This window comes from Zea mays, chromosome 5 (assembly GCF_902167145.1).
Source record: "Zea mays cultivar B73 chromosome 5, Zm-B73-REFERENCE-NAM-5.0, whole genome shotgun sequence".
NCBI classification, from domain to species: domain Eukaryota; kingdom Viridiplantae; phylum Streptophyta; class Magnoliopsida; order Poales; family Poaceae; genus Zea; species Zea mays.
In genome coordinates this window covers 141,245,245-141,257,298 of record NC_050100.1, presented here as the reverse complement: position 1 = coordinate 141,257,298, position 12,054 = coordinate 141,245,245, and the positions used below count along the sequence as shown (strand labels likewise).

The window sequence follows — 12,054 nt, the reverse complement described above, 5'->3', positions numbered from 1 at the left end:
CTACATCCTCCGACTTGGATTCACCGTCAAGCGGCCACGGGGCGGCGGCGCGCATGTGCACGCTAGCGCCTACTACATCCTCCCTGCCTAGCCTGCCGCAGCGCGCCGCCTCCACACCACGCACTGCAGCTGTTTACGTACTAATACTCAAGGCACCGTACCAAAGGCGACGTTTATGTGTGTATATATACTCCTGAAAAGCACAGGCACATAAACATCGCACAATCTACCTGACAATCACATCAACAAAGGGAAAGTGATCTCACACACACTCCAACGGCCGGACACACACCACAGACACCCTGTTGGCTAGCTGTTGCAGCCCTAGACATTGTTGCAGTACTTGCTGACGACTAGCAAGCTAGCTCCGTGCGCAGTGGATACATCCATCGATTGGAGGACATGGCTACTTCTTCAGTTTTGCCAGCCGTGGTTCTGGTCATAGTCGGCTGGGCGCTGGCCGTGGCAGCGGATGGCATCGTTGCAGCCAACGCACCGTCGCCGACCGGATGGCTGAGGGCGCACGCGACGTTCTACGGCGGAGCTGACGCCTCCGGGACCATGGGTAACTAGCTAGCTAGCAGATCGAGCTGCCTCTTCCTTCTTCGAGCTTCCTGCGGACAGTGCTACAAGATCGCGTGTGACCGCAAGACGGCCCCGACGTTGTGCAAGCCCGGAGTCACCGTGACCGTCACCGCCACCAACTTCTGCCCGCCCAACTCAGCGCTGCCCGACGGCGGCTGGTGCAATCAGCAGCGCCCGCACTTCGACATGGCGCAGCCGGCATGGGAGAATATTGGCAGCACCGTTAGCGCCGGCATAATGCCCGTCATCTACCAGAGGTCAGTATTATGTACTATTAGTTAAGCAATCGAAAGAATTGTTGGACTGCGCTGTTCCATCTCTAATAATAAACGGAACGGATCTTGTTCTGTACTACATTATGCAGGGTTCCATGCGTTCGGCGAGGCGGAGTCAGGTTCATGATCAATGGCCACAACTACTTCAACCTCGTGCTTGTCACCAACGTTGGAGGGGCTGGCTCCATCAAATCCATGGCTGTCAAGAGCTCCGATTCCACGGACTGGATGCCCATGGTACGCAATTGGGGCGCAAACTGGCACTCTATGGCATATCTCTCTCTGGGAAAAGGCTCTTGTTCAGAATCACAATCACAGATGACCAAACACTCGTATTTACTAATGTGGTGCCGGCTGGCTGGACCTTTGGCTTGACGTTCGCAAGCAATTTGCAGTTCAAATGAGGACTCACTGTAGCTGCAAGCGCCCGTAGGCTCAATAGAATTCTTTATGCTATAGTGTACTAAAATATGTACATACAGCTTGTACAAAACAATCTATGCATTCAGTAGTTGGGTCTCAATGATTCACTACCAATATATTGTAAATTGATTGTGTACCTCTCATGACACATTATCAATACTGTTGACATTCTAAAGTGTATCGATATAAAGATTAGACCACACTAACGAGTTTCCAACAATAAAATGGTGCTAGAAAAATATCTAGTGCAACAAGTAATGAAACAAATAAGCACAAAGGGAGAAGACACCACATGCAATGACAGAGTCGACTAAGTCGATTCTTCAGCCCAAAGTCTGCTTAGCCGGCTCCACCAGCTAGCTAAGCCAACTGCTCTATGTGTCGTGCTCAGGCCTAAGGAAACTGGCTTAGTCGACTCCCTAGTTGTGTAAGCCAACTTTTCTATTGAGTTCGAGCTAGTTTGGTGTTCAAGTTGATTTTTGATCTATTTTGACGTCAAAAACTTGAAGAACGTGTTTAGGGTTCGTTTCCTACTAGGACAAAAATTCCCCCTCTATGTATTAGAGATCATGTACGATTGAGGATCCCAACTTCCAATGGTCAAAACATACAACACTTATACCTTTTTACTCTACTTTCTTCCTAACCTACTGTTCATCACGTCTACCACCGAGATTTGGGAGCATTCTAAGTGTTTTTATCAACTCTAGAGCAACCTTCATGTGCTCCTCCATGACATGTCTTCTTAGGAGGTGTTCAAGAATCTATCAAACGAAGAACAAGCTCCACATCGTCAAAGAACTAGAGAAGCCAAGAACCAACAGGAGAATACATTATATGTCTTTGAACTTTGCCAATAAACTTAGTATGGGGCAATCTACAACTTATTGCACCAAAATCGGGGGTACGATCCTATCCTATGGTTGTGACCCTTGACTCATAGGCACTATAAAAAGGTGAGGCAGAGGCTGAGACTGGAGCCAATTCATGTGCTTTCTTAAATCATAGCTTCCACAATTCATAAGAGATCTAAACTCTTTCTAGCGCCTAGTGAATGAAATTACCAAACCCTAAGATATGGCACCCTTAGAAACCAACGTTCCTATGACGTAGTTGGCTACTGATATTATGCCCCAAGTACCCACTATGTGAGGAGGAGGAGGAGAATCGAAACAGAACATGGGCGCTCAACTTCTATATCCTAGATTGACTCCTATCGTGGTCCACCTCAAACCCCAAGGTATGGCTACTTACATTCCTTCGTCCTCCTCCTATACCTCTCTAGTATACAAGTTATGAACCTATATAGATCTATTGAAAAGAATAGAGAGTAGAGACAAGAGAAACGACAAGTTGCTAAGGGAAAATAAAGAATCTATGTATCCATCACAAAGTACTCCTTTGCGCTTGGACAAGTGTAGTGCGGAGTGTGGGCTAGGCTCCCTTAGCATCCAGTTTTGGTTTGCAGACTTAGTTTTAATTAGTTAGGTTCCTCGAAAATTTTCATTCAAGGGTGAAATCTCTAACTGGATGAAGGTGCTTCTTGGATCCATTTCAAGATTTAATTGTAGATGATGTGTCCATGACAATGAGGCACCAATGATGACTTCGTTCATTTTAAGTGATCTAATGTAATACCTAACTTTTATATAATAAAGGAGAGGGGTTAATTTTCTTATAAATGTGCTCTTCATTTATTTGTGCATATGGATGGTCATATACAAAGTGAATGGATTAATTACTGGAATATAAATGTGCTCTTCTCCCAGCTGCAGGATAGCTACCACCAGCTGGTGTGTAGCCCTGGGATCAGGGATATATGATGCAACTGCTGCCTTCGGGGCCTTCGTTCGCTAGAGAGGGCAGAGTCAGCCTGTTTCCAAGCCACCACCTTGTTGAGACGCCATTTGGAGCTAGACAAACCGCCGCACCCACGTTGTGTCCACGACCGCCCAGTGGCCAAATGAGTGCTTGTGGAGGTTCATCAGCAGCCGAGGACCGTGCTTGGGCAAACAATCAGGCATAGAGACATCCGAGTCCAGGGGAATTTGTCATCGGGGATCGTTGGGCTCGGCAGATTCCCCTCTCCCGTGGTCAGAGCACGTCGTGCCACCACCGTAGATAAGAGCTTCGTAACCTGTTCGTTTTGACTCCTTCATGGCGTAGTCCGGAATAGTAGATGATTTTCGAACGCTAGAGATCCATGGGGCTTCTTTGGTGGGGCGCCGTCGCGCTAGGAGGGCGGCGGCGCCACCTGGCGTCGTCGAGTGGGGAAGAAAGTGTGTTGGCCGCTAGATCCAAGGCCACGACTGATATTAGACCTCAGTGATTTATAATCCTGAGGGTCGATTGAGATCGAGCGGTTACGATTAGAAGTCACATACCCCTTCGTTGTACAATCACGACCGTAGATCTTCAGTTGGACATCTAGTGTTGGGGAAGGTCGTGGGCAGCATTTGGGCCACTGATCGATGATTTGATGGCTGCTGGAACGTACCGGTTAAGATCTAATATGCGCCTTTGTTTTTAAATCCAACGGCTGCAGATTCCGCGTATCCCCTTCTGCACCGTAAATTTGTTAAAGACCCTCTGTAAATTTAAGAAATCAATCTACAGAGTCCTGGTCAAAGACCGTTACAGCAAGGTCCTGAATTTTTCAAACTAACCCCTGTGCTATTAGGAAATGATGGCCGAAGTCCACAATTTACTAAAATATTCAAACTAAATGAAGGAAATGTTTCTGGGTATAGAAATACACCCAATAATCTTGTAAAATGCATATCTTCTCCGTTTTAGCTCCGATTTAACTCGTTCTAGTTGCATTAGGTTTGTATTAATATTAGCTACAATCTAGTGACCTTATTTTGTTATGTAACATGTTGTCGAAATCGAGCACTTAATTGATTTTGCCTATGTTTCACTTGTCCAAGCACATAAAACTTAGGAAAATCATATCTTATTCACTATAACTCTGATTTTAGTCGTTCTCAAACCTACAATCTCGTAGCGACACATAGAGCATTATTACGTAGTTTGTTCTCATGTTTGGTGTGATGTTAATTTCTCCTATGCACATTGCTTGTTTGTATTGTTGCAAGTAGACGATCAAGTGACCGAGGAGCCCAGAGCACAGCAGGTGGAAAATATTGAGCAGGAGCTCGTTGAAGGCAAGTTGTGCCCATGATTACTCTTCTTTACCCAATAAGATTCCTATTAATCACTATGGCATGCTCAGGTTAATTTTGATGGGACCTATTAGGTTACCCTAGTTTGGTTTACATTATACCTTGCTTACCACTGAACTTTTGGGTAGTATCTACTATTGCTCTATGTGGTTTTGGGTGTTAAGATACATATTATTCATGACCATGCTATTTATTTTTAATGGATTATTTTCTGTTCATGATAAGATTATTATGATAATTGGAATATGGAGCGACCACCCGGGAAAATAGTGCTACCACAAGGGTGGAATGGGATGCCCTTGGCTGATTAATTAGGAAAGCTACTGTGAGTTAACCCTTTCCTGAAAGGGGCAAGCGGGGTGGAGTGTAGGTGTAGGGAGATCCTCGGGTCGGACTGTCTTTTTAGCTTTTCGGACGAGGGATTCCTATACTGTTTTCGGCCCAGAAACTGTAGCGGGTTCTGTCCTCTAGTGGAACTTTGTAAAGGCCGCGTCACATCAGCAGTGTTTAAGGGTCTGATCAACCCGAGGCGACAAAGGGAACACATCTTGTGAGTAAAGATGTGCAACCTCTGCAGAGTATAAAATTGGTATATCAGTCGTGCTCACGGTCATGAGCGGCTCAGACCCTCACATGAGTAACATATGGAATTAAAACTTAATATGTCATTTGCATTGCATTGTGGGTTTTATTATTAATTTTGATCTCTTACTTTATTGGGATGGTATTTACTTATGATTAGTAATTGCTAATAAAATTTGACCAACTTATTAAAAACAATGTTGTGCCTTAACCATTATTTGTTGATCAACCTTACACTATACATGAGCCCCTACCGTAAGTGAGCTCATGCACATTATTCCCCACACTTGTTGAGTGATGAAGATTTGTGAGCTCACTCTTGCAATAAACCCCCCACATGTGAAGAGTATGCGCCACCCGAGGAGGAATATTACGACGTGTTCGACGGAGTCTAGGTGTCGTCTTCCAGTCAACTTGATGGCACCAAGGGATAATAAGATTATTAGTTCATTCTATTTATTATCATTTATTTTGTAAGACATTTTGTTATGTAATAAAGATTGTGACATTCGTTTCTATACATTGAGTCATTATATGTGTTGATCTTATTTGGTGAACATATGAGACGCACCCGGGTTTGTGTCACACTCGGTTTCGGTAGGTAAACCGAATGCGAACCATGTATGTGCCAGGAGCAAAAATTCATGTACACAGCAATTACATAATTGGACATCATCACACATTGCTCAAAATAATAGCAGAAATAAGTATTTTCATGATGTCCCTTTTTGTCGTCCTCTTGGTAGCTGTAGGTATATGCCACCCTGCCGGATTAGTCGGCCTTTTCGGCCGAGTGGTCCGGCAATCTTGCTAGGCCTGTGCCTGGTGAGCGGATTGAGTGGCGCTCAATCGGTCTTGTACTTGAGCTACCAACCTGTTGAATACATATGTTTAGGGTGCCCCCTAGCAGGGTATTGTGGCATCCCAAATGGATATGGTGGCATGCTCCATGCTTAATTTGAGGCATATGGCGGTGGTATGTATGTATATTGATATGCAACAGGTAGATATGGGGGTGGAGGTGTCCATGCAGGCACGTTAGGTCTTAAATGGACAATATGACCTTCCGTCTTTTCCGATTGGTGGTGGTCCAATCGGTCTTACCTGCTGTCGCTCCTGAGTGGGTGAGCGAGGTCTCTTTGTTGGCTGGTCACTCGGGTCGGTCTCCTTTTTTACATATTTAGGCAATAATTGATCAAAGGTCGGGCCAGATCTGACAAGTCGACCAGCTGCCTTTACTATGTTAGTTTTCCACGTACCTCTTTATGGTCGTCGTGGTTTGAATGTACATGGTCGTCATGGCTCCTGAGCGTTGCCGGACTGTCCACTGTAATGATCCGGACTGTCTGGCGGTGACCCGAACCGTCCGCTCTATGCATCAGACCATCCGTGATGCGCAGAATAGGGACCCGCGCTTAGTTACCTTCTTGCGCCTGCCCCCAGCGTTGGAGGTAGTAATGTTAACCATCAAAGTCTCACCTCCATCGGGAGTCCTCTCCACTACTACCTTCCTATAAGAGTTTTTATTATTTTCACCGGCCTTTCATGTGTCGCCGATGATGACCTCCTTGCCTTTGCCCTTATCGGCTGCACTGGACCTAATCAGGACTTTTTTGCCATCGAAGTAGATTAGAATTATTGGGAAGGGCTCATTGTCCACCTGCATTTCCTTAAATTTCAGTCGTCCCTTGTTAATGTCCGATTGGATTTGTCATCGAAATACATTACAATCATTGGTGGCATGAGAAAATGAGTTGTGGCACTTGCAGTATGCGTGACATTTTAGTTCATCGGCGGGTGGAACAATATGATTTATCTTAATGTTGTCATTTTTGAGTAATCCATTGAATATCTTATCACATTTGCCAACATTAAATGTAAATTTAACCTCCTCTTGTGTTTCTTTTGAACCGGCTATAAGGAGGAACAAGCCGAAGACTTGGCCTATTTTGCCCAAACCATTTCAGCAGTGTATACTTCTTTTGATTCATCGTCTGAGCTACTTTGGTCGCATTCTACTATACAGACATTGTGACGAATCATTTTGGCAGTTTCTTTGCTTCGGCTTTCACAAGCCAAAGCTCTCTGATGTAACTGTGCTAGAATTAAAAATTGGTACCTTCTAATCTAAATAACAGCGTAATCCATTAAATGCTAATCCTGCTATCTATTTTTCTGCCAAATGAATTTGAAAGCATCGGTTTCTTGTATCACGTAATCTCCGGATGTAATCATTAACCGATTCATCTTTCCCTTGTCACAGGGCCACTAAGTCTACCAAATTTAACTCATAGTCACCGGAAAAGAAGTGATCATGGAATTTTTGTTCTAAATCCCCCATGACAAAATAGAATTAGGTAGTAATGTGACATACCATACGAATGTGGTTCCTGTTAAAGATAATGAGAATAAACGCACACGGAACGCCTCTGTGTCGGCCAATTCTCCTAATTGCGCTAAAAACTGGCCTATGTGTTCGTGTGTGCTCTTTCCTTAGTCACCCGAAAATTTTGCGAATTCGGGAATCCGGTTCCCTATGGATATGGGTGGTGGTCAAATCGGCTATCATAAGGTCTCCGATATGACTGCCCCTAGGGACCATGCTTACTCCGAGCTTATCTCGGAACGCCCGGCTATTTCTTCCCTTACTATATCGATAGCAGCCGGTGGGAGATCACCGACTCTGTGGTCTAATATGGGTGGGGTTGTTTGAATATTGGCATGTTGTCTTTCCCTCATTGGTTTAGGTTTTGTGGCGTATTAATATTGGCCATATGCGGCTCATAGGAACGGTCGTCTCTTTCCGGCCTTCGATGGGCCGGAAAGTACTCACCCCATGTGTTTGGAATGTTGTATTATGGTGTTGGGTGTTGTAGGATATGACGAGACATTTAGTTGGGACGGATGAGGATTTGGGTAACAATCTTCCTCAAAAAATTCTGCGCCGGACCGTCCGGTTAGATACGTGGATCGTCTGGATGTATGCACGGACTATCCGGCCATATGGCCGGACCGTCCGTTGTTGTATGCAGACCGTTCGTTTTTGTATGCGGACGGTCCGACTGGGTAGTTTAGGGTTTGCGCAGTATGTGGCGGATCGGGAGTATGTCTCGGTAATTCATTTTTAAAAATAGGACCAGCCACCGCTAGCCCAGACGGTCCGCGCTCACATGCGGACGGTCCGTGCTCACGTGCGGACGGGCTAGACATGTGCAGATCGGCGAATTTATCGTCGATGTGCGCAGGAGGTTGTGGTTGCCCAGGATACATGTCTATCGGCATCTTATAAAGGGGTTGTGACTAGTCGTGACAACCTATAGCCGATGAATCATGTGTGTTTTCCCCCAATTCACATTAGGAAAATATGGGAGCAAAAGAGTTAAGGAAAGGAAAATTAAAATCTAGAAAGATAATTTTAGTAAAGTCAATTACCCTTTTTATATTTAAATAATAGGAAGAAAGATAAATAATAAAAATGCCAACGGTAGGAGCTATATTCACATTAGGATTTTGTTTAAGATTTGGAAATCTGAAGTTCAAAATAGGAATTTAAAATTTAGTTTGAATCCTTGAATTTGGAAAATAGGAAGAATAAAAGAAAAAGAAAAGAAAATCTGGATGGCCTTGAGTCCCCATATTCGGCCCATCTAATTTTTCCCGCCGCGCGGCCCAGTCGGGGATCATGCACGCCGACAGGCGGGCCCGCCCCGTTAGTCCCACACACGCATGCTCCTGAGCGTTTGGGAGCCGACTGGGTTGCCCCACTTGGCAGCCTCATCACCTTACCTGCTCACTAGCTACCCTCGCTGCAATCGTCGAGGTCTATGTCACTGCCCATTGGCTCCACTAGTCAACCAGGGGTCCTCCTTCCGCAACGGCCACTCTAGAGAAGATCGCCGCCGCTTGGAATCCTAACTGGCCAACCCCATGCTGATCCTCGGCTAGCCATAAAACATAGCGCGGGGGCCCTGCCTTCCCTTTTCCTTCATAGACACCAAAGGCCAACGCCAAAGCCACGAGAGGGGGGTGCGTCGGTGCACAGAAAGTGGAGAGCTGCGCCGCCACGGATCCTCATCCCCATCATCGCTCGGTGCCTGGGTTCAAGCCGAGGGCCTGCACGGAGCCATAGTGAAGTCGTCCGCGACGCTATCGGGTGAAATCGACGGCACGACGATCACTAATTGCTCACCGGACATTTGTGTCGCCGCGGATACTTTTCAGTGTGTGGGCGAGCACCCTCTCTACCTTCAAATCTGGTAATGACCCTACTCGCGTGTTCATGCGATCTCCCGCTTTGTTTCGGTTTGAATTAGAGTCTCAGTAAAGCACTATTTGGGCAAATCGACACACGCCGGTGATGGCGCGGCCACCGCCGTCGTCTGGCATCGGGGGGAGAAGAAATAATCGGGGCTATTGGATTGTTAGGGAATGGTTGAGATTAGATTAAGGTGTACCCCTTCGACCAGTTGAATATGCGCCCTTGGATCTGGATCGGGCGACTCTATGGCTGATTGGAGTATTTCAAATCTGGGGCGTCGATCGTCGATTGGACGAATAACATCGCGTACTAGTTTGGTGTCACACCCGGTTCTGGGGGCAAAACTGAATGCATAGCATATGTGTGCCAAGATCCATTTTCCACACATATGTTGACGTCATAAGTGTAATATAACAAAAGACAATGCAAAAAGGTGTAAAGAGAGTAGAATAACTTTATTACATCATCCAGACATAAGTATCTTAAATAGTATCATCAAAGTATAACGGAAATAACAGGGGTAATCTCCCACAGGAGATGACCGGCGCATCGTTAGACTTAGTACTCATCGAAATCTTCATCAAGGTCTTCTTCATCACCCTCTGATCAAAATATTAGCAAGGGTGAGCTCACTTGTGGTCGGGGCTCAGCAAGTGGGGGAAATTATGCAAGTTTAACAAGATAAGGCTAAGGTTAAGCGGTAAGCATTTTCGTTGGTCAATATTTTATTAGCAACACCTGTCTTACTAATAAGTGTGTCCTCAATATCCCAATTAATCAAAGGCATAAAATTATATCAAAAACACTTAAGTGAAACCACTTAAGCAAACCATTTGTGAAACATCGAATCACGAATTATTCTCCATCTTTATGTTCAATTATCATGTGAGGGTCCAGGTTGCTCTTAACCGTGAGCATGGCTGACATATCAGTTTTACACTCTGCATAGGTGGTACAACTTTACCCACAAACCGTGTATCCCATCTAGCCTGGGTTGTACAGACCCTTGAACACTATCGAGGTGAATGGCTAGGGATCCACTATGAGGTTTTCACAAAATACACTTAATACAAAGCAACCTGCTAAGGTTTCTAAGTCGGTGTGGCGGCCCTCTGGGCGTGGTACCTTAGCCAAGACTACGTCCCCATGTTAACATGAGCTGCCACCACTGCCGCTCCCCATCTTGCCCATATTTCAGGTAAGGTTGCCAGGTATTAACCGCATTAAGTTAATTACCAAAGCCAGAGCCATTATAGCACTCGTGGTTGCACTATTATCCTGTGTGGTCACTCCATGTTCCATTTAATATGAAATAATCTTGTTTAACCATCAGGTTAACATCATAATACAAATTTCATTTCTGAAACAATAGTATCGTTAAAGAGTGACATCATAATTAACAAGTTGAGCGGTAGCACAAATTGCTAAGCATAGTATTTATCCCAAGGTAATCAAGGAATAAGGTTGGTAGTTCTAGGAAATTCTATTCAGACAAATCCCATCAATTTATGCAAATATCCAAAAAGTAAACTTTATTATATGCATTATTTGGGTACAAATAGAAATTCAGAGGGAGAATCCACTTGCCTTGCTCGAAAGTGTCCTGTGGGTCGTCCTCGAACGAGTTTGGTTCGTCTACCTCACAGTCAACTTCTAGCATCGATTTGTGTATCGTACATACAAAAAGAATACTTACACCAAATAAATAAACATACACCATTACAGGAGTAATCATTCACCATTACATACACATTCATGCATCACACAATTATCCTCATAAATATGTCTTAAAGCGTAAATACTTATTATTCCATTATGACTAATACTGTGAGTCATTATTGGTGAAAATATGAGTAGGTGATTATGACACTAGTTTTATCTAGTACAATATAGATAAATATGTATTAACAATCTCTATGGAAATTAATTGCTAATTATTTCCTTTATTACTAATAATAGACTTTTGAGTTTTACCCCTTTTATTTCTAAATAGAAATTATGCGTATAGCTAAAAATTGTTTATTTATAATTCTTCTAACATTATTATTCTAAGAATTAATGTAAATCACTAATTGGACTTTCAATAACATAGTCATGGTTATTAGGACATAAACAAGTATTTTACTAATTCTAAGTAATTAAGTGCTATACTTATGAGCACATTTATTCTGACTAGTAAAAATCTATTTTCATCTGGCCGAAAATACGTGGTCTAGTATTTTCTTCTACTTCCTTATAACAATAAAATTACACTTAAAACTCTACTAACTGAAAGTCGCCTAGAGGTGGGGTGAATAGGGCGAAACTGAAATTTGCAAAGTTAATCACAACTACAAGCCGGGTTAGCGTTAGAAATATAATCAAGTCCGTGAGAGGATGCAAAACAAATCGCAAGCGAATAAGAAGTGTGACACGTGGATTTTTTTTTACCGAGGTTCGGTTCTCGCAAACCTACTCCCCGTTGAGGTGGTCACAAAGACCGGGTCTCTTTCAACCCTTTCCCTCTCTCAAACGGTCCCTCGGACCGAGTGAGCTTTCTCTTCTCAAATCAACCGGGAACAAAACTTCCCGGCAAGGACCACCACACAATTGGTGTCTCTTGCCTTTGTTACAAGTGAGTGTTTGATCACAAGAAAGAATGAGAAAGTAGAAAGCAATCCAAGCGCAAGAGCTCAAAAGAACACAACAAATCACTCTCACTGGTCACTAAAGCTTGTGGAATTGGGAGAGGATTTGATCACTTTGG

At 44.1% G+C, this 12,054-nt stretch overlaps 1 pseudogene; it reads left to right on the top strand.

Annotated features, from left to right (window-relative positions):
- The first annotated feature begins 402 nt into the window (after positions 1–402).
- On the top strand, positions 403–1,264 carry LOC103628499 (expansin-A23-like; annotated as a pseudogene).
- Positions 1,265–12,054: the final 10,790 nt, after the last annotated feature.